We start from the raw sequence: 21,675 nt of genomic DNA, 5'->3' as shown, positions 1-21,675 counted from the left end.
GAATTACACAACAGGCACGTGCCCTCACAACCACTTACACTCACGGAAGGAGAGCTGTAACCAAAACAGAATTATAACAATTATAATTATGTAACTATGTAATTATGTAATTTAAAAATGAATGAACACTAAAGAAAGAACGAAAACCCCGAAAAGAATCGTTCTACAAGCTGAAAAAAAAAAAACTACAATTAGATTCATAAACTAATTGAGACAAACGTACGGCGTAGCAACCCCCCCACACGGAAAGGAAGCTACAAGGGCGTAGTAACACGTAGTAAAAGGGTGAACGACCTCAAGAGAGAGAGAGAGAGAGAGAGAAAGACATAAGTCAAACTCGATTGCCACCCATAAGATTACGCTGTGGTGGCCTAACTGCCGAGGACTCCACGTAGATATCGTACACTACAAACACAACTCTGAAAAGGAAACTTACTGATTTCTATACTCAAATATATATACAAACATGAAAACATGTTTACATATATATTGAGTAAATGAAAAGTAAGCGATTAAGTAAAGACAAAACAAACAATGGCTGTCAAGAGAGGACCAAGACAGACGTCTGTCACAGTCCGAGCCAAAAGTGAAAGTGAGCATTCATCTGTGTGTGAGGGGGGGGAGGGGTAGCTAGCTACCACTCCCCTACCCCCCCCCCCCTAACAAGCGCGGGGGTAATACACCCTCGTTAAATTCTAATGGCTCCCCATTTCAGCTGCGCTAAAAGGTAAACCCTCTGTAAATAGCGTGGTTTGTATCTCGGTTACAAAATTACTTGGGTATGCACACTTTTTCCCTTGCTTCTTACTACTTCCTTATCTCTTTGATTTCTTCTTTTTCATTTCTTACTTCCTCATTCTTTGGTTGTTTCCCCTCCCCCCCTCCCCCCTTCTCTCTCTCTCTCTCTCTCTCTCTCTCTCTCTCTCTCTCTCTCTCTCTCTCTCTCTCTCTCTCTCTCTCATTCTTATGAAAATGTGTTATGCACTTTAATATTTCATTTAAACACTTTTCAGGTAATACAGCTCCACTTCAAATCTAGTGAGATTGAATCTGACACATCCTTCTTCGATAAGAGAACTGTCAAATACTTCATGTAAAGAAAATGTAGGCTACAGCAAGATCATGCGATTGTGGGTGATTGTGCAAAAGATATTAAATAATTTTAAATTGCCGGAAATGTTTACATATGTTAATGTTTTATTCTTTTTAATTAAATTGTTAGAATCATTCTATTTTCTATATTCGGTATAAAAGCGTATTTTGGAATCAGTGGGTCTTGGAATAAGGCTACTGCCTCGGGAAAGTTTTATTTTAATCTTATTACTTTTTTCTGTGTAATTTTTCTTCTTAGCCGGATTATTTAAAGTCTTCTCCTTTTGGTGTGTATGATCTCTTAATTTTTCTATGAGGATTATCAGCTGTAAAATGTAACGAGAAACAAAGTGTTTGCATAGTGAGTGGTGTGTGATAGAAGAGTGAGGATGGCCAGGTGTCCCGTCGCCATATCAATCAACCTATTCGTGCCGACTTCTTCCCCCACTGACCAGGCCTGTACTTGAGACGGCCTTGGTAGACCCCTGCGGATGATTTTTGCAGGTGTCGAGACATCCTCTCTGCAACTTGCTGCGAAAAGCCTCTCTCTGTGAGGATACGCTGGATAGTCTCCAGGCGTGAAGCCGAAGCGAAGCTACAGCTTTGTGGAAGATGTTGCAGTGTGGTTGCTTGAGTAGCTCTTGTCGTGGGGGAAGCTCTCTCGGGAGTTCCGTCAGGAGCTGCAGAAGGTCCGGGAACCACTCTGCATGATGCCATAGCGGAGCTATTAAGGTCATTGACAAGTTGACCGATAGTCTGGTCTTGTTGAGCACCCTTCTCATCAGACGGAACGGTGGGAAGGCGTAGATGTCGATGTTGTCCCACCGTTGTTGGAAGGCATCTTGCCAGAGGGCCTTGGGGTCCGGGACTGGGGAGCAGTACAGCGGCAGCTTGAAGTTCAAAGCTGTCACGAACAGGTCCACTGTCGGGGAACCCCACAAAGTCAGGACTTTGTTGGCTACTTGAGGATCCAAAGACCACTCGGTACTCACTATCTGCGATGCTCTGCTCAGACTGTTGGCGAGCACATTCCTTTTGCTCGGAATGAAGCGAGCTGATAGTGGAATCGAGTGGACTTCGGTCCACCTCAGTATCTCTACTGCAAGATGGGATAGCTGTTGTGAAAAGGTACCTCCCTGCTTGTTGATATAAGCCACTACTGTGGTGTTGTCGCTCATCACCATCACAGAGTGGCCCACCAGGATCTGTTGGAACTGTTGAAGGGCCAGTTATACGGCCTTCATTTCTAGCAGATTGATGTGGAGGTACTTTTCTGATTCTGACCATAGGCCTGAGATCCTCTGGTTCAGAACGTGGGCCCCCACCCTTCTTTTGACGCGTCCGAGAACAGCATCAAATCCGGGGGGGGAGGACGAGAAGATCCACTCCCTTTCGAAGGTTTTCGTCGGTCAGCCACCACCGCAGGTCCGTCCGTTCTGCAGGTCCCATAGGGACCAGAGTGTCCGGGGAATCGTTGCCTTGATTCCACCGGGACTTGAGCCGCCATTGCAGAGATCTCATCCTGAGGCGACCGTTCGGAACTAGATGGGCCAAGGAGGTCAGGTGACCTAGGAGACGTAACCAAGATTGGGCTGGAAGCTCTTCTCGTCTGAGGAAAAGCTCTGCGACCCTCCTCAGCCTTGCTATCCTGTCGTCTGATGGAAAAGCTTTGTGGAGATTGGTGTCCAATATCATGCCTAGATATACCAGTTGTTGAGATGGAAGCAGAGAAGACTTCTCAAGATTTACCATGATCCCTAGATCTTGGCAAAGTCCCACAAGCTTGTCTCGGTGTCAAAGAAGGGTCGACTCCGAGTCTGCCAGGATCAGCCAGTCGTCCAGATAGCGAAGGAGACGGATGACGATCCTGTGTGCCCACGAAGATATCAGGGTGAACACTCAGGTGAACACCTGAGGTGCTGCGGAGAGACCGAAACACAGCACCTTGAACTGGTAGATCTTGTTGTCTAGGCTGAATCTTAAGTACTTCCTGGAAGACGGATGGACTAGGATCTGGAAGTACGCGTCCTTCAGATCCAGTGTGCACATGAAGTCTTGCGGTCTCACTGCAAGTCTGACCGTGTCTGCTGTCTCCATGCTGAACGAAGTTTACTTGACAAACTTGTTCAGAGCTGAGAGGTCGATGACAGGTCTCCAGCCTCCAGACGCCTTCTTTACAAGAAAGAGTTGACTGAAGAAGCCTGCATGGCACACTTTGCGACCTTCTCCTGACTCAGAATCTCCGTAGCCGAGAAAACACCTGCCGGGCGGAGAGTTTCTCAAGAAAATTTCCTCTGGAAAGCTCTTCCACAGAGTGGTGGAGGAGAAGAGCTAAACAAGACTCCCCATGATCTCGAAGTACCTCCTCTGTTGCACACGGGGAGGTGGGAGGAGTTTGTTACCGGCAGAGGAACGGCTGGAGGAGGCGAGTTCGGAGAGCTGGCCCTCAACCTTGTCTCTGGCACTCTTCACCCCCTGGGACCAAGGCAGAGCCGCGCTGGCCTTTGGGGGTTTCTGGGTGCCGTAGACTTGGTCCAGGACCGTATCCTTGCCTTCGCAGGGGGCGGTCTCGGGGTCCTTGAACCTGTTGAGTTGCCTCATTAGACTCAGGACCTGCCAGAAGGCATGCTCCGACTCATGCTGCTCTCCTCCTTGTGGACTGGCAGCAAGGTCTCCTGTCCCCAGTAGCTCTACTTAGGGGACACGTGGACGTTCTCCTGGGGTCTTGCTGGCTCTGGTCGAATCCAGGATGAAGACTTTGGTACTGTCTTCGAGTCCTTGGGTTCCCTCCTAGGAGGGATACAGGACTCTAGCAAAGAAGTATAGGGGCTCCTCTCCACGCGAGACGGTTCTCTTACTCGAGGTGGGGTTTCTCCCATTGGTGCCGTGGGAGAATGTCTCACCTCGCTGGACTCTCCTGAGGACGGAAAGGCTTCGTCCACAGGGGGAAGGAGAAACCATCTGCGAGGGGGAAGGGACCTTCCTGAAGGACTTCTTGGGAGCCAACTTAACCCCAGGAGAAGTCACCACGAAGTCTACTCCTCTCCTTCCCTTCAGCGGGGACGAGGCTGCCGTTGGTTTTAGTCCCAGATCAGCGAGGGCCGGCTTCATAGACTGAACGACCGCTTTGATCGGGGACCCGAACCAAGGCTGACGGCTGACAGACGCAGTGTCAGCGACTTCCGCTGAAGGGAAGGGGATCGGCTGATCCTTAGGAGTAGACACCACGGGGCCTGCCTGAAAAGAAGTGTTGCCTAGACCTCTCTGAAGATTCTTCATGCTCCTGCACGTGTGCTGCTCTGCGCGCTGCGATACCCGACGGGAATCGCGGTCGAGATCGCGCTGGCGCTCGCGCGATGGTAAAATTGCAGGTTAGCGCGTGGGCGAACGTTGGCGCGCGGAGATGACGGCGCGGGTGCACGTGGGCAAGGGGGCGCGTGGGCGAAAGTGCGCGTGGGCGCGCAGGTGAGGGTGTGCGCGGTTGTAAGGGCGAGCGCTGGCGGCCGGGAGAACGATGGTGCGTAGGCGAGCGATGGCGCATAGGGCGAACAGGCGAGTTAGCGCGTAGGAGACCTACGGCGATCTGAAGCATGGGCGCGATGGAGAGCGCTTGCGCGCAGGCGAAGGATCGCGCGGGCGCGTAGGAGATCGCCGGCGCGCAGGAGATCGTTGGCGCGCAGTTGCACGGTCAGGAGATATTATCTGGGGTGCAGGACCAGATGGTGAGGTGTCGCGCAAAGGCGAACGCTTGTGGGCGAGCACAGGAGACTTCTCGTGGGCGCGCGGGCACGCAGGGACACGTTCAGCACTTGAAGTGCGCACAGGTGAGTGCGCGCGATGGCACGCAGGCGATAGCTGGCGCGTGGGCGAGCTCTGAGGGCGCGCAGGTGATCGTCGGCGAGGAGGCGAAGGAATAATCTCCTTGCCTGCACCCAGAGCTACCCCTCCCCTACCCCCTTGCTAACTAGAGCGGGGGTAGTTAACCCTCATTAAAAATCTAATGGCTCGTCATTCAGCTACGCCGAAAGTAATACCCTATGTAAATAGCGTGGTTTGTATTTCGGTTACGGAACAAACAGTTTTTTATCAACGAATTTGACCTTTATTTCCACCACAAATAAACTATTCTCCCATTATCAACTTCCCTTCCCAAAGGACACTGGTGGGAACCAGGGACTTTGGGTCGGCAAAAACAGGAAAAAAGGGATTATTTACGTTTTGAGATTTGTAAAAGACCACAGAACCTAATCAACAAGGAGTGTGGTTTTGTACTTGAAGATTGCACTGATATATACGTCCGCCCCATTCATGAAACCTTTGAGAAAGAGCCCCTTTACTAAATGTATCAAGGAACTTTGTAGGACCATTGAAAGGTACATAAAGAAAAAGGCCGCCTTCTCTTCCTGGAAGTACTTGTGGTTAATATTGAGAGTGGTTTTGATACCACTGTTTACACTAAGTCCAAGAAACCTGGAAAGGTCACAAACCTAACCAAGTCATTGACCTAACAGGGGAGGGGGGAAGCCCTGACCATCCTTCCCAGGTCACAAACCTACCCAGGTCACAGGCCTAGTCAGGAGCCTGGCTCTTCAGACATGTATTTCCAAGTCACAAACCAGTAAAATTATAGTTTAGCACAAGATGACAAATTCGTAGATAATTTGTATTTTTCCTAACTATACAAACCTTAGCTATTTAACAGGGGTATTACTTTTGGCGTAGCTGAAATGACGACCCATTAAAATTTAACGAGGGTTTACTACCCACACTGTTAGTTAGAGGGGGTAGGGGAGGGTAGCTTGCTACCCCCTCCCCCTCACACACGCAAGTGCTTGAGCTCACTTTGCTTGGAGGTAGGACTTCAAAGGGGATAGGGCTGGCGGGCAAGTTTGATTAAATAGCTAAGGTTTGTATAGTTAGGAAAAATACAAATTATCTACGAATTTGTCATTTGTTCCGTAACTGACATACAAACCACGCAATTTAATAGGGGTGACTCGCCCATTAGGAAGGGTGGACATCCCAGCCAGTACTGGCTTTTTGGCTTTGCCCAGGGGCTCGTTATTTGAGCGTGTCAGCACCCAAGAAATAAGGAGTCCCTGCACCTCACTAGAACCTTGCTACGCAAGGACTCTGCGGCCTACGCAAGCTGTGTGTGAAGGCATAATGAAGTGTGACTCGTCCTAGGAAGTTGATCTGAAGCTCTTTAGATGTAAACTTTAGACTAGGACTCTCCCAATACCACCTCGTCAGGGTATGGGGACGTGACAGTATTAATACTAGGAACACAAGGAAACATGGTTTACCTGCAGTGGTTTGAGGTCAGCTATGCAGAGAACCCAGGATGCTGCTTTCCCCAAGAGAGGGGATGATGAAGAAAAGAATAAGGGCCAGTCAAACCTTTTCATTCATGCAGACTAAAACCAGGTAACAATGCCCTCAACCTTCTGCTACTTGTCCAATAAGGAGCTTGAAGTTTTAAACCAGCAGTTGTACAGCCACCATAGGGCCGTTAGAGAACGTATCGAGCCTCCTGAGGGTCACGTCTTGCAGGTAGTGGGCTGTGAAGGTTGTCTGACGCTTCCACACCCCAGCTTGAAGGACCTGCGTCACTGAAAAATTCTTTTTGAAGGCCAGACGTAGCTATGCCCCTGACATCATGTGCTCTAGGGCGACGTGACGGAGGAGGGTCTGGATTCAGGGACAGATGAATCACCCTACGAATCCATGCAGAGATGGTGTTCTTAGTGACCTTCCTCTTAGTCCTCACTGTGATAACGAATAAAGCTGGCACCTGAGGACGAACTGCAGCCGTTCTTTTAAGATATAGCCTCAAACTCCTTACTGGGCATAGTAGAAGATGGTCTGGGTCATCTGTTACAGAACGGAGACTAGATATCCGGAAGGAGTTAAACCAAGGGTCCGCTACTCCCGGATTCTAAGTCTTAGCAATAAACTCAGGGACGAATCTGAACGTTACCTCCCCCCATTCCCTTGAATGGGCGATGTCATACGAGACCATGAAGTTCGCCAACATGCTTGGCCGAAGCCAAAGCTAGTAGGAACACAGTCTTCCAGGTTAGGAGGCGATCTGAAGCCTGGCGTAACGGTTCATAGGAGACCTGAGAACTCGAACCACGTTCCATGGAGGAGGTCTCACTTCCGGCTGTACAAGTTCATAACTTCGTATGAGTAGGGAAAGTTCCAGCGAAGAAGAAATGTCCATTCCTTTTAGCCTGAAGGCTAGACTTAAGGCTGAGCGATAGCCTTTCACTGCTGAAACTGAAAGGCGCATTTCTTCCCGCAAATACACGAGGAACTCCACTATTGTTGGAATAGTGGCATGGAGTGGAAAGATACTCCTTCCACGACACCAACCACAGAAGACTTTCCACTTTGCCTGGTAGACAGCTGCGGATGACTTTCGCAGATGTACAGACATCCTGACAGCTACTTGCTGCGAAAATCCCCTCTCAGCGAGGAGATGCTGGATAGTCTCCAGGCGTGAAGTCGTAGTGAAGCTACGGCTTTGTGGAACATGTTGGCATGTGGTTGTCTGAGTAGATTGTGTCGTGGAGGGAGCTCTCTAGGTAGCTCCGTTAGGAGTTGCAGAAGATCCGGAAACCATTCCGCGTGATGCCATAGCGGAGCTATAAGGGTCATCGAAAGATTGACCGATGTTCTGGTCTTGATGAGCACCCTCCTCATCAGACAGAACGGGGGAAAGGCGTAAACGTCGATGTTGTCCCACCGTTGTTGGAAGGCATCTTGCCAGAGCACCTTGGGATCCAGGACTGGGGAGCAGTACAGCAGAAGCTTGGAGTTCAGAGCTGTTGCGAACAGATCCACAGTCGGAAAACCCCACAAAGTCAGGACTTTGTTGGCTACTAGATGATCCAAAGACCACTCGGTACTCACTATCTGAGACGCTCTGCTCAGATTGTCGGCGAGCACATTCTTCTTGCCTGGAATGAAACGTGCCGATAGTGGAATCAAGTGGATTTCGGCCCATCTCAGTATCTCTACTGCAAGATGGGATAGCTGCTTCGAAAAGGTACCTCCTTGCTTGTTGATGTAAACCACTACTGTGGTGTTGTCGCTCATCACCAGCACAGAGTGACCCGCCAGGTATTGTTGGAACTGTTGAAGGGCCAAAAAAACGGCCTTCATCTCTAGAAGATTTATATGGAGGCACTTTTCTGATTCTGACCACAGGCCTGAGGTCGTGTGGTGCAGTATGTGCCCCCCTCCCTTTTCTTTGAGGCATCTGAAAACAGCATCAAATCTGGGGGGAGGACGAGAAGATCCACTCCTCTTTGTAGGTTCTCGTCAGTCACCCACCACTGGAGGTCCGTCTGTTCTGCAGGTCCCATAGGGATCATGACGTCCGGGGAATCATAACCTTGATTCCACCGGGACTTGAGAAGCCACTGGAGGGATCTCATCCTGAGGCGACCATTGGGAACTAGACGAGCAAAAGATGAAAGGTGACCGAGGAGATGTAACCACGATTGTGCTGGAAGTTCTTCTCGTCTGAGAAAAGGGATTGCGACCTTCCTCTGCCTTGCTATCCTGTCATCTGATGGGAAGGCTTTGTGGAGATTGGTGTCTATAATCATGCCTAGGTATACCAGTCTTTGAGTGAGAAACAGAGAGGACTTCTCGAGATTTACCATGATCCCCAGATCCTGGCAAAGTCCCAGAAGTTTGTCCCGGTGTTGAAGAAGGTATGACACCGAGTCTGCTAGGATCAACCAGTCGTCCAGATAACGGAGGAGACGGATGACGATCCTGTGTGCCCACAAAGATATTACGGTGAACACTCTGGTGAAAACCTGCGGTGCTGTGGAGAGACCAAAACACAGCACCTTGAACTGGTACTCCTTGTTGTCTAGGCTGAATCTTAAGTACTTTCTTGAAGACGGATGGACTGGGATCTGGAAGTACACGTCCTTCAGATCCAGTGTACACATGAAGTCTTGCGGTCTCACTGCTAGTCTGACCGTGTCTGTGGTCTCCATGCAGAACGGGGTTTGTTTGACAAACTTGTTCAGAGCCGAGAGGTCGATGACTGGTCTCCAGCCTCCAGACGCCTTCTTTACAAGAAAGAGTTGACTGAAGAAGCCTGGGGACCCGTCGAGGACCTCTTGGAGAGCGCCCTTCTTCAACAGGGCCTGGACTTCTGCCCGAAGGGCTTGCCCCCTTGCTGACCCATGGCAAGGGAGCTCAACGACACTGGAATCGTCGTCAGGGGAGGTAGAGATGTTGTGAACGGGACGCGATATCCCTGACTGATTACGGAAATCGTCCAGGAATCGGCCCCGAGTTGCTGCCACCTGTCTGTACAACTTTGTAGGCATCCCCCCACTGGTGGACATGCAGGGGGACTGCCAATCCTAGCGTTCGTGGCCTCGGCTGCTCCCTCTAGGATTCTTACCTCCCCTGGAGGACTTTTTGTCTTTCCTGTCCTTGACAGGAAAAGGTTTAGACACCACTGTCTTCGCTGCTACCGTCGGTTTTCTGGTCTTGGTAGGACGGGACTGTTGGGGTGCTGGAGGCTTATAGGGCTTGGATGTCAAAGCCCTATGCAGGAGGGAGTCTTGGTGGGACTTCCTCCACCTCTCAGTGGCCTGCTCCACATCCTAAGGCTCAAACAGGTTCGTTCCTTCTAAGGAAGAATTCCTGAGCCTATTGATCTCGGTGCTAGGGACCTTCTGATGGAACCTCTCTGCCACCGCATCCCGACGTTTCAGGATGGTGTTTGCCCACAAGTTCGAGACTTGGTGGGCCAGAAACTCGATCGTGCGAGTGCCTGAGAGGAGGAACGTCTCCATAGCTTTCCTGGTACATTCTTTGGAGAAATCCTCAGAGCGTATCAGGATACCTAAGGTCCCTAACCAGATATCCAGCCACGAAGTGGCTTGCATAGCACCCTTCGCAACCTTCTCCTGGTTAGGGATCTCGGTTGCCGAGAATGAGACTTGCCGGTTGGAGTCTCTCTCAAGAGGGACTCCCCTGGTTAGCTCTTCCAACGAGTGGTGGAGAGGAAGAGCTAAACAAGGCTCCTCCAAGATCTCAAAGTACCTCCTCTGCTGTACGCGAGGAGGTGGAAGGAGCTTGTTGGCAGCACTGGAACGGTTGGAGGAGGACATCTCAGAGAGCTGTACAGCCATCTTGTCCCTGGTACTCTTAACCCCTTGAGACCAGGGCAGAGCTGCGCTGGTCCTAGAGGGTTTCTGAGTACCGAATACACGGACCAAGACCGTGTCCTTGCCCTCTCGAGGAGGGATCTCTGGGTCGGAAAACCCATTGAGAGCCTTCAGAGTCAGAACTTGTCAAAACGCATTTTCTGACTCTTGCTGTTTTCCTCCTGACGTCGGACTTGCAGCGAAGTCTCCTGTCCCCAGAGGCTCTTCTTGGGGAGAGTCGTGGACGTTCTCCGGGTGGCTAGTTGGCTCCGTTCTTGATCTTGTAGAGGACTTTGGTAAAGTCTTAAGAGTCCTTAGACTCCTTCCTGGGAAGGATGTAGGACTCTAACATCGAAGATGGTCAGTTTCTTCCAGCCCCCCCTTGAGAAGACCTCTCAGCGCGAGGAGAGGTTTCCTTCACTGGTGCGATGATGGGAATTCCTCGTCTGACAGGGAAGGAGAGATCTGGGGGAGTGAAGGAACCTGCCTCGAAGGCTTGCGTGGAGTCAACTTAGCCCTTGGAGAAGTTACCGAGTCCGGAACTCCTCTTTTCCTCTTCAGAGGGGTAGAGACAGCCAAGTATCTGTGACCTAATTCAGAGAAAACAGGCTTGAACGCCTGTGTAACTGCTCTGATTAGTGCACCGAACCAAGGTTGTTGGCCGACAGACACCCCCTTTGAAGGGCCAGGGATAGAAGGATCCCTGGGAGGAGTTCCTATAGGTGGGTTCGCTTGGAAAGATTTAGGGATCCTGGACCCTTCTGGATGTTTCCCTTCCGCCGCAATACGCGCTGTTATGCGTTTGCGTGGAGGGGAGTTAGGCGATGGCGACCTTGCCGTGCGTTGTTCCGCAGTCTCGCGCGCGCTGGAGGGTATTGACGCTCGCGCGTAGGCGCGTAATGGTGCTAGCGCGATGGAGAATACCAAGAATTGCGCACGGGAGACTGCTGGTGTGCGTGCGGGAGACTGATGGCATACAGGAGCGCGAGCGGGAGACTGTAGGCACACAGGCGAGCGTGCGCGGGAGAATATTTGCGTGCAGGCTCAGTGCGTTGAATGCGCGGGCGAGAGTTCGCGCGCCCGAGGAAGCCGTAAGGTGAGAGCGGGCAGGAGAGGTACCCCTGGCGCGCGGTAGAAGCCTGTGCTGCTCGTGGGCGCGCATCAGAATGGTGGCACGCAACTGCAGGAGAGGATGGGCGAGGGCACGCGAGGCGCGCGCGCTTATCCTCATGGATGCGTGCCGGAGACTGCACGCGCTGGAGAAAGCTGGCGCGTAGGCGATTGATGGCGCGTTGGCGAGCGCTGGCGCGTTGGAGAAGTCAAGATAGACTTCCCCACAGTGCCCCAATCAGAAGATCGTGGGCGCGCAGGAGAGATGACTGCTGGGGGTGGGCGCGGGCGCGCAGGAGGTTGATGGTGGGCAGAGGAGCGCTGACGCGCAGGTGAGAGTTGGCGCGCTTGCTCAGGCAAAGCCTGACGCGCAGGAGAACGTGGGCGCGTATGCTCAGCATAGCGCGTGAGGGAAGTATGTGCGCGCTGGCGTATACGCCCTCGATGCCCTGTATTAGGGTTAGCAGATAATGCCTGACGAGCGTGGAGGTCAGGTTTCGTGGGCCCGTAGCGTGCATCCGCATTCAGGAACGGCGACGGCAGGTCTGTCGGGTGGAAGGTCGATGTGTCCTTTGAAAGGACGACCTTCCACCGAAGGGGATCGCGAATGATCCGCAGAGAGGTCTAGGACCAAAGCAGGAACAGTCGGTGATCGATAACGAGGCTCCTCTGCGAGGGACTGCACCGAAGATGTAGAACCAAAGAGGCGCCTCCTCACCGCAGGTGAAGAAAGGCCTCTCTAGCGAAGAGGAAGGCGAGCCTTGCGACAATACGCCCTCTGGGGGCCGTTGGATCAGCAAGCTGACCTTCTGCAGTCCTCTGAAGAGGAGTCTCTGTAAGTGAACTCCCCCGAGGGAAAGACACACTAGCTGGAGAGACTGTTGGACTTAGTTTCTCCCTCGTTGGTTGAACAGGAACAGGAAAAACTAAGCCGTCAGCTACTGTAGGGTTTGAAGAGGCAGAGGTAATGGGAGATACCGCATTGGATACCTCTGACCCCACAACGTCGACATTCGACAGAGGATCAATCTCTGCCGGAGGCGGCGATTGCTTGACAGCGGCACCTTATCGGATGTAGTCAAGTAAGACTTCCTTGGAAGGCGAACCCTCGAGCCCCAAAGAAGACCAAAGCTGAAAGAGATGGATTAGTGATACATCCTCCCCAGGGGGGAGAGGTGGAGCTGCTTCGCTAGGGAAAGCAACGCCATCTCTCGAACCTCAAGCTTGGAAAACAGTACAACGGTCTACGCTACCACTCGACGGTCTCTCGAAAGAGACCGACTGAGTGGGAGCTTCGGAGGAGGTTTGAGCAACGGAAGAAGCAGCCTTGGGTTTTTCTCCTTTCAAAGAAATCTTCGAAAGAGAAATATCCCGTCTGGACTTCTTCCGTCGCCGCGAAAATCTCTCCCACTGGGAGGTAGACCACTCCCTGCACTCACTACACTTATTACCGCTATCACACCGTTGACCTCTAAAGTAAGGGCAAAGGGTGTGAGGGTCTGTCTCGACCGCCGACATGAATGTTCCACACAAGCGGTTGGGTAATCCAGGCCAGGTGCGCATAATAGCAGAGGCCAACTTCACACACAACTGTCAAAAAGAAAAAGCATTAATGGCTGCCAATGAGCGGCGAGGATGACAGCGGCCACGTCCGACTACCATCCGAGCCGAGAGCAAAGTGAGTTCAAGCACAGGTGTGTGAGGGGGGGGGGGAGTTTTAGCAAGCTCCCCCCCACCGCTAACTAGCGGTGGGGGTAGTAAACCCTCGTTAGATTTTAATGGCTCGTCATTTCAGCTACGCCGAAAGTAATACTCCTATTAAATAGCGTGGTTTGTATTTCAGTTACGGAACAATCGAGTATTTCTTATTCAAACCTGTAACTTCATAAATAGAGGTTTCCGCCAGTACAGTAGTATATAATATCCAAAATACTGTATTTGCAAAGATCTTTTCAATTATGAGAGTTTCAATGTCCTAATATTGCACCCTTCAATAATTGAACTTAACAGCTTATCTCACATTCCAGATAGAAGCGAATGTGGATACAAACATGGCAAATTCGTAGATAATTTGTATTTTTCCTAACTATACAAACCTTAGCTATTTACATGGGGTAATTATTTCGGCGTATCTGAATGACGAGCCATAAAAGTTTTAACGAGGGTTTCCTACACCGCCGTTAGTTAGCGGGGGGGGGGGGGTGTAGGGTAGGGAGGGGTAGCTAGCTACCCCACCCCTCACACACCCCGGTGAAAGGACTTATCTTAGGGGACAGGGCTGGTGGGCACTTATGTGTAAATAGCTAAGGTTTGTATAGTTTGGAAAAATACAAATTATCTACGAATTTGTCATTTGTTCCGTAACTGAAATACAAACCACGCTATTTACATGGGGTGACTTGACCCTTAGGAAAGGTGGTAAGTACCCTACCATACTGGCTTTGGCTTGCCCGGGGACCCCGAACCCGAGTTTGAATGAACTCATGGGTTGAGGGGGCCCCTGCTCCTCGCAGGCAGTTCTGAGACTGCTGCGGCCTACGTAAGCTGTGTGTGAAGGTGAGCAGTGACTCGTCCTAGGAAGTTGACCTGGAGTTCTTCAGATGGAAATCTAGGCTAGGACTCTCCCAATACCACCTCGTCAGGGTATGGGGACATGACAGTATTACAACTTAATACTAGGAACACAAGGGAGCATGGTTTACCTGCAGAGGTTCGAGGTCAGCTGTGCAAAGGACCCAGGATGCTGTTTTTCTCCAAGGGAGGAGAGGATGAAGAAAAGAAAAGGGCAAGACAGATCTTTTCATTCACACAGACTAAAACCGGGTAACAATGCCCTCAACCTTCTGCTAATTGTCCAATAAGGAGCCAGAGGTTAAACCAGCTGTTGTGCAGCCACCACAGGGCCGATAGACAACGTATCGAGCCTCCTGTGTGTCACGTCTTGCAGGTAGTGGGCCGTGAAGGTGGTCTGACGCTTCCAGACCCCAGCTTGCAGGACATGCGTCTCCGAAAAGTTCTTCTTGAAGGCCAGGATTATGCCCCCCCGGGAGAGCCTCCCGTGCTACCTGTTCCTGACAGGAGAGGACTGCTATTGGACACCTTGTCTTAGTTGTCGTAGCCGGTCCAATAACTTAGGCCAACGAGGCCGAAAGAAAGAGGCGCTGGAGCCCTGCAGGGTCTGGAAGAAAGCGCCTTGGAGGAGTGAAAACGGAAGTCGACTTCCTCCGCACAACCGCTGCCTATGTCTCTGTCCTTGGGCACAAACAAGCTCTTCCCAAGGATGGAAGGGTGTCTGAGATTGTCCACATCCACGGATGAGACACCCGAGAGGAAGCCCTCAGTCATTGCGTCCAGATGGTCCAACATCTAGCTTGCCCGCAAGTTCGAAACTTGGCGATGAAAAGCCAAGGTGCTTGAGCCCGAGAGGAGGAAAGTACCTATGATCTTCCTGGAGCTTCCTTGTACAAAACCTCGGGTCGCAACCGAGGAGGGAAAGGACCTGGCAAGCCCCTTTCACGAGATGGAGAAGAGGAAGGGGTAAACCAGTCACCCCTTGGCCGATAGAGAAATCTCGAACGGAAAGCTCCCTGGCAAAACCCTTCCAGGGAATGGCGGGGAAGGGCTAACCCAGGTTCTGGAAAGAAGAATGTTGCTCAGACCTCCCTGAAGATTCTTCCTGCTCTTGCAAGTACCATGCTCGGCGTTTACGGGGTGAGGCCGTATTCTGGAAATGCGCTCCAGAAGACTCACCAGGCTGGCCATGTTGCGAAACCCCAACGGGAATTGCGGTCGCAATCGCCCTGGCGCTCGCGCGATGGTAAATCAATGGTTTGCGCGTGGCCGAGCGTGGAAGCGCCCATGCGCGGGCACGCAGGAACGCAAACGAAAGTGCGCGAAGGAGCGCAGAAGGAGGGCGAGTGTAATAGGAAGGGCGAGAGCTGGTGGTCGGCGAGTGATGACCCGTAGGCGAGCAATGGATACTGCAGGAATTAAGCAGACGTTCGCGCGACGGAACACCGTCGGTCGGCGCGACGGAACAACATCGGTCGGCGCGACGGAACACCGTCGGTCGGCGCGACGGAACACCGTCGGTCCGCGCGACGGAACACCGTCGGTCCGCGCGACGGAACACCGTCGGTCCGCGCGACGGAACACCGTCGGTCGGCGCGACGGAACACCGTCGGTCCGCGCGACGGAACACCGTTGGTTCGCGCGCGGGCGAACATTGGAGCGCATGTGCGCGGGAACGTGGGCGTGCGGGAACGTGGGCGTGTGGATGCGCAGGCGGTCGGGAGACCGATGGCGCGTAGGCGGGCGATGGCGCGTTCTTGCGAGCGATGGCCTGTAGGCGAGTGACGGTGCGTTGGCAAGCGATGGCGCGTCGGTAAGCGACGGCGCGTTGGCGAGCGGTGGTGCGTTAACAAAACGCTAGTGCGCAGGCGAAGAATCGCGCGAGCGCGTAGGCGATCGCTAACGCGTAAGAGACTAGTAATGGTTAGCGCGCATCGCGCTAACTGAAGGCGCGCAGGTGCATCAGGAAGGCGAGCACTGAAGCAAGCTGTTAATCAGGCGATCCTAGACTGTCAGAAAAAACCGTTGGCGCCCATAGGTGCGTGGCAGAAAAGGGTGCGCGATGTGCGCTGGCGATTGAAGAAAGCTGGCGCACAGAAGGATAGAAGTAAAGGCGAGCGCTGGCGAGCAGGAGGAAGATCTACGGCAAGACTCAGCTACCAGAGATCGTGGTCCACAGCAGGCGAGCGCTAGATCACTACTGATGGTGTCCAGGGGAACTAACACGCATGCAGATCGATGGCGATCGTTGACGCGTAGGAGATTGCTGACGAGCAGGCGAACGTTGACGCTTCTGTGGTCGCTGGCGAGCTGGTGATCGCTGGCGAACAGAAGGCAACACGTGGAAGCCTGTGCGTAGAAGACGAGTCCTTGTCCAAGACCTGAACCGAAGTTCCAGATCGTGAGGGCGAACGTGGGCGCACAGGGCGCGTAACAGGAACCAACAGGAACAGCAGAGATGATCATCAGTAGAGCGCTGGCGAACAGGAGAGCGCTAGCGATCAGGAAAGCGCTGATGAGCAGGAGAGCGCCTGTGCGCTAACACTGAGCAGGAGAGAACACTGCAGAAGGGCGCACAGGGGAACCCTGACACGCAAGGGAAGAACCCCCGTGGGAGGCAACCCTTTGCCCCGAAGGGATTGTTGTCCGTCGGGAGACTGATGTCCGTCTGAAGACCGTTGTCTGTCCGTCGGGAGACTGATGTCCATCGGAAGACCGTTGCCCGTCGGAAGACGAGGTCAGACTGCATACGGAGATTCAAGAAGGCGCCTATTAGCACCCTTACATGGAGATGGGAGGCCCTTACGACGTAGCGGACGGTGAGCCTTACGGTGAAGGCGGCCAACAGCAACAACAGCAGAAGAGTCCTCCAAAGAGGAGTCTCTATGAGTGTACTCTCTCGCGAACGAAAGAGAAACACTTCGTAGAAGAGACAGGTCAGCCAGTGACCTAAAAGGAGCAATCCTCCGAAGAGGGGCTCCTGCAGTTGCCCAGCCCCTTGAGCATAACTGCAGGTGCGACCGCTCAGCACCAAGAGCATAGTTGCACGAAAAAAAGTTAAGAGAAGAACCCCCCAAAAGGGGAAAAAACTCAAGCCTGGACAGGAAAAACTTCCCTCGGAAGAAAAGTTACCCACCCAAGGAGGCGAGCCTCCTGAGTGTTCTAAAATGAACTGGAGAGCAGTCAATCGTCACGGGAGTACTTCCAGGAGAAGGAGACACGCCCCTGACGAAGATCTATAGGGGAGGCAGCAACAGCAGAATCCCCAGGCCTCAACAAGACAGCTCACTCCGTTGTCACATTACAGAAACGAACTAGATCGGTAACTGTGAAAAATAAAACAAAAATCATTAGTTAACATTCATTCCCCCGGGAAGGCTCCGAAGAGGAATCCCGAGGGAAAGGAACACAAGAATTACACAATAGGCACGAGCCCCCACAACCACTTACACTCACGGAAGGAGAGCTGTAACCAACACAGAATTATAACAATTATAATTATGTAACTATGTAATTATGTAATTAAAAAATGAATGAACACTAAAGAAAGAACGAAAACCCCAAAAGGAATCGTTCTACAAAGCTGAAAAATCAACAAATACAATTAGATTCATAAACTAATTGAGACAAAACGTACGGCGTAGCAACCCCCCCACACGGGAAGGAAGCTACAAAGGCGCAGTAAAGTAACGTAGTAAAAGGTTGAACGACCTCAAGAAAGAGAGAGAGAAAGACCGAAGTCAAACTCGATCGCAACCGATGAAATTACACCATGGTGGCCTAACTGCCGAGGGCTCCACGGAGATATCGTACACTACACACACAAGCACAAACTCCGAAAAGGAAACTTACTGATTTCTACACTCAAATATATACATAAACATGAAAAAATGTTTACATATATATTGAGTAAAAGAAAAGTAAGTGATTAAGTAAAGACAAAACAAACAATGGCTGCCAAGCGAGGACAAAGACAGAGACGTCTGTCCATGTCCGAGCCAAAAGTGAAAGTGAAGCAATTCACCGGTGTGTGAGGGGGGAGGGGTAGCTAGCTACCACTCCCCTACCCCCCTGCTAACTAGAGCGGGGGTAATACACCCTCGTTAAATTCTAATGGCTCGCCATTTCAGCTACGCTAAAAGGTAAACCCAATGTAAATAGCGTGGTTTGAATTTTGGTTACGGAACAACTGGTTATTTAACGCTAGTGAGATTAGTACAGGGGTACAGAACCTAACAAACCAACCTATCCTAACCTAGTAGTTCCAAAGTCACAAAACCTAGCCGGGGGGGAAGCCCTGGGAGCACCCTTTCCAGGTCACAAAATGTATCATGATTATTTAACAACAGATATTTGTAAAAGGGTACAGAACCTAACAAACTGACCTAACCAAGTAGTTAACGGGTCACAAGCCCTAGCGGACACACCTTCCCAGATCACAAACTTAAGGTAAATCACAAATAAATCCTCACATTATGATAAATTAATCACAAATAATTCCTTACCTTATGATTGACACCTACATCTCTTTTCTTTGTCTTGGCAATCTTTTCTGAAGCATTGTATTAGTAAAGTTTGTCCCGTGTATTTCTATAATAACAAGTTTCGAAATAGATTGTACTTTCCTCTTGTCTTTTCGTCACTAAGGCATTCCTGTTGTAGTTGATCCTACAAATAGCTTCACAGCACTCGCAACACTTTTCCTTAAGAATTAAATTATGTCTTTGAGCATATTCAACCACTAGTTCAATACCACCACTAGAAAAATAATTATAAAATTCTTCATAACCAACATTGCACTACACACTCCCCGTAGGAATTGGGATTTTGTCAAAATTAACGCCAGAAGGGCCAGCCACTGCCTTTGCCATAGCTACCATAAATAAAGATACTAGTGGACCTTAAGGTAACTTTATTACACCACAGAAATGCTAGTAAAACATGGTTTTCGACTAAAGTCATTCATAATTGGTTACAAAACCATCAAGTAATAATAATGTCAAAGCTCTCACCCAATAAACTGCAATTGGAACTGCTTGTTTGCGTAAAAAAATGAGATAAAGGGCTCATTAAAAGTAAACATCATCGTGGAGGAATAGTCTCTCCCGACTTAGGAAAAAAAAATCAAGGTAAAATCATATCAACCTCATTTAATTTCACTTCGTTCAATCTCTCATAAAAACTATAGTTTTCCTATAGCTTAACACATGTTCTTTCAATATACAGTAGGTGATTATATTTCTTTACATCAAGTTTGGCATGCTTCGGAAGCTTGACGGAGAATCCCCATATTTAGTGCAATTTTTCGTGAATTTAGTGTGCATCTCAAAGGATATTGTAAACAGAAGAAAAAGTGAGTTTTATCATTATTTATCGATACATCAGTAAATTTTCCCCACACGAAACCCCTGGTTCCCACTGGGGGTCCCACATTCATGTAGTATATATAGTGTATATCTCAACTATTTATTTGCGATGGGAATTAAGGTCAATTTCGAAAAAAAAAACGGAAGTCTTTCTGTATAAACACCAATTTTTTTTATCAGTAAAGTTGGTCCCGTGTTTTATTATTATAATACAGGACTCCCCGGGGGTAGGCCCTACTCATCTGTTTAATGGCTCATGTAATGAATTAGTTTTCAATCAGTACACAATAGTTTCTGTCAACCAATTAGTCTTTTAGATACTTAATCATTTGATCTTCAATACCAATGGGCTGTAAATCATTTAGAATCAGTTCATGCACAACTGTATCAATACCAGCTACACCACCAAGATCGAGTAATATCAAGAAAACACATTTGTTGTAATAAATATTTCCGACATATCATTCACAATAAAACAAAGCTGTCTACGTAAATATAATTTTCTGAATGCTGACTGTCTGTAATGATTAAAATCCTGATAATCTAAAGCACCTTTCAGAAAGTAGACAATGGGAACCTTTGTATATCAGAAGCCAGTTACTCTGGCGTGTATTAAAAATGGACATCAACAAACTTAACCTTTCCCCCTAAACTTACCTACAACCCGTGTCCTTACCTATCAGGGGGTGGGGGGTGGCTAACAGCCTCCTCCGATCCCCTTACACTGCTGTATTCTAACCCAGCCATAATAATACATACATGTGGCCGCTATCATACATACAACCCTATTTCAGTATCCTATCCGCTATCATACATACAACCCTATTTCAGCATCCTATCAGTCATACTTTAATTTTATAATTCGAAATAAAAAAATATGTATTCCCAGATTAGTTACAACTGAAAAACAATTATTGGAGCATCCTCTGAACCACTGTCCTCTAAATTGTTTATCGGCTCTATACCCTATTAAAATGGCATTTGGACGTACAAAGTTATGTTGTTGCTAAAATGTCTTGGCCTATGATGACTCCCGGCTCAAAAGGGAGAAGGCCTACCAAAATTACACACTACACATTTTTTCATTTCAAATTTGGGTATTATTACAGTTTCATCCATTATGGGAAATCTATTATAATAATATATTTCCTGAGTAAAGCTAGTCTTTTGTAGTATTTCTGTAAAATATTATCTGTCGCAAATGCCTAGTTCTTTATATATCGACGATCAAACTCACGCTACTCAGGTCTTCCTCCCAGATTTTTTCTAAGTCTGTTGTTATTGTGTACTGTGTCTTGTATTTGCTTAAATGAGCCCTGTAACCACTATAATCGGCTGACAAACTAGTCCACTATGAAGTCTTACACGTTTGGCCAATCACAGCGCCTGTCCACTATGACGTCATACATGTTTGGCCAATCACAGCGCGACAATACAACTGCGCAACAATACATTTTCTTCCCAGGCATTTCATTTCGTTCTTAGACATGGAGACCATAGAAAGCACGTCATCTCATGTTGCACAAGTTGAAATTCCATCTTCTTGTCCTGACAGTTTCCTAACTTACAATGAATTTGTTGAAAAACAAGTGCATTTGTGCCAGAGAGACAATTTAATTTTACAAAATAAAAATTGTCCTGCATGCCAAGGAACCTTACCAACGGCTTCACGTTTTCCTCAAAGCAGCAGCACATCTTTATGAACCAACAGTTTAAGGTAAGCTTCATTAATTAATAGAGTATATTATAATGGTGATAGTATAACGATGTATACAGCAGTACCATCACTTTGGATTTGGTTTGATGGATGTGTTAGGTAGTGGCTGTAAGGGGGGGGGGGGGGTCGCAGGGGCTAGGCCTAGGTAGGGGTACAGGGCCCTAGGTTAGGTGGTTGTATTAGGTTTGGTAGTATCCCGAAAATCACTGTGGCCTTAAGGGGGGGTCGCAGGGGGGGCGGAGCCCCCCTGGTAGGCCTAGGTAGGGATACAGGTGGGTTTTCTTAGGTTCAGTAGTGCCCTGAAAATCACTGTGGCCTTAAGGGGGGGTCGCAGGGGGGGGCGGAGCCCCCCAGGGTAGGACTAGATAGGGGTATAGGGGGAGGGATGGTGGAAGGATAAGTATTCATTTATTGCAAATATCCTTTGACGCCCCCCACCCCCACCCAAAACCCCGGTTCCCACCTGGTGTCCCCCATAATTGTTGGGATGAAGTAGGGTCTTTCTGCATTCTGGAACAACTTGTTGTTTTAACTCCAATTACATAGTAAATCTCTAAATCGGATGGTTTGCGGTCAAAATAAACGTTAAATTCGTTGAAACTACACTATTTCTGATGCAACAAATATATTT

General features: G+C 49.6%; 1 long non-coding RNA gene across 1 annotated transcript in view; it reads right to left on the bottom strand.

Moving 5' to 3' along the window:
- The window catches only part of LOC137654350 (uncharacterized), a 90,679-nt gene that overhangs the window by 68,793 nt on the left and 211 nt on the right, over positions 1–21,675 (bottom strand). The window lies entirely within an intron of this gene.

This window comes from Palaemon carinicauda, chromosome 15, assembly GCF_036898095.1.
Source record: "Palaemon carinicauda isolate YSFRI2023 chromosome 15, ASM3689809v2, whole genome shotgun sequence".
Classification (NCBI taxonomy): domain Eukaryota; kingdom Metazoa; phylum Arthropoda; class Malacostraca; order Decapoda; family Palaemonidae; genus Palaemon; species Palaemon carinicauda.
This window is presented reverse-complemented; position numbering and strand designations above follow the sequence as displayed.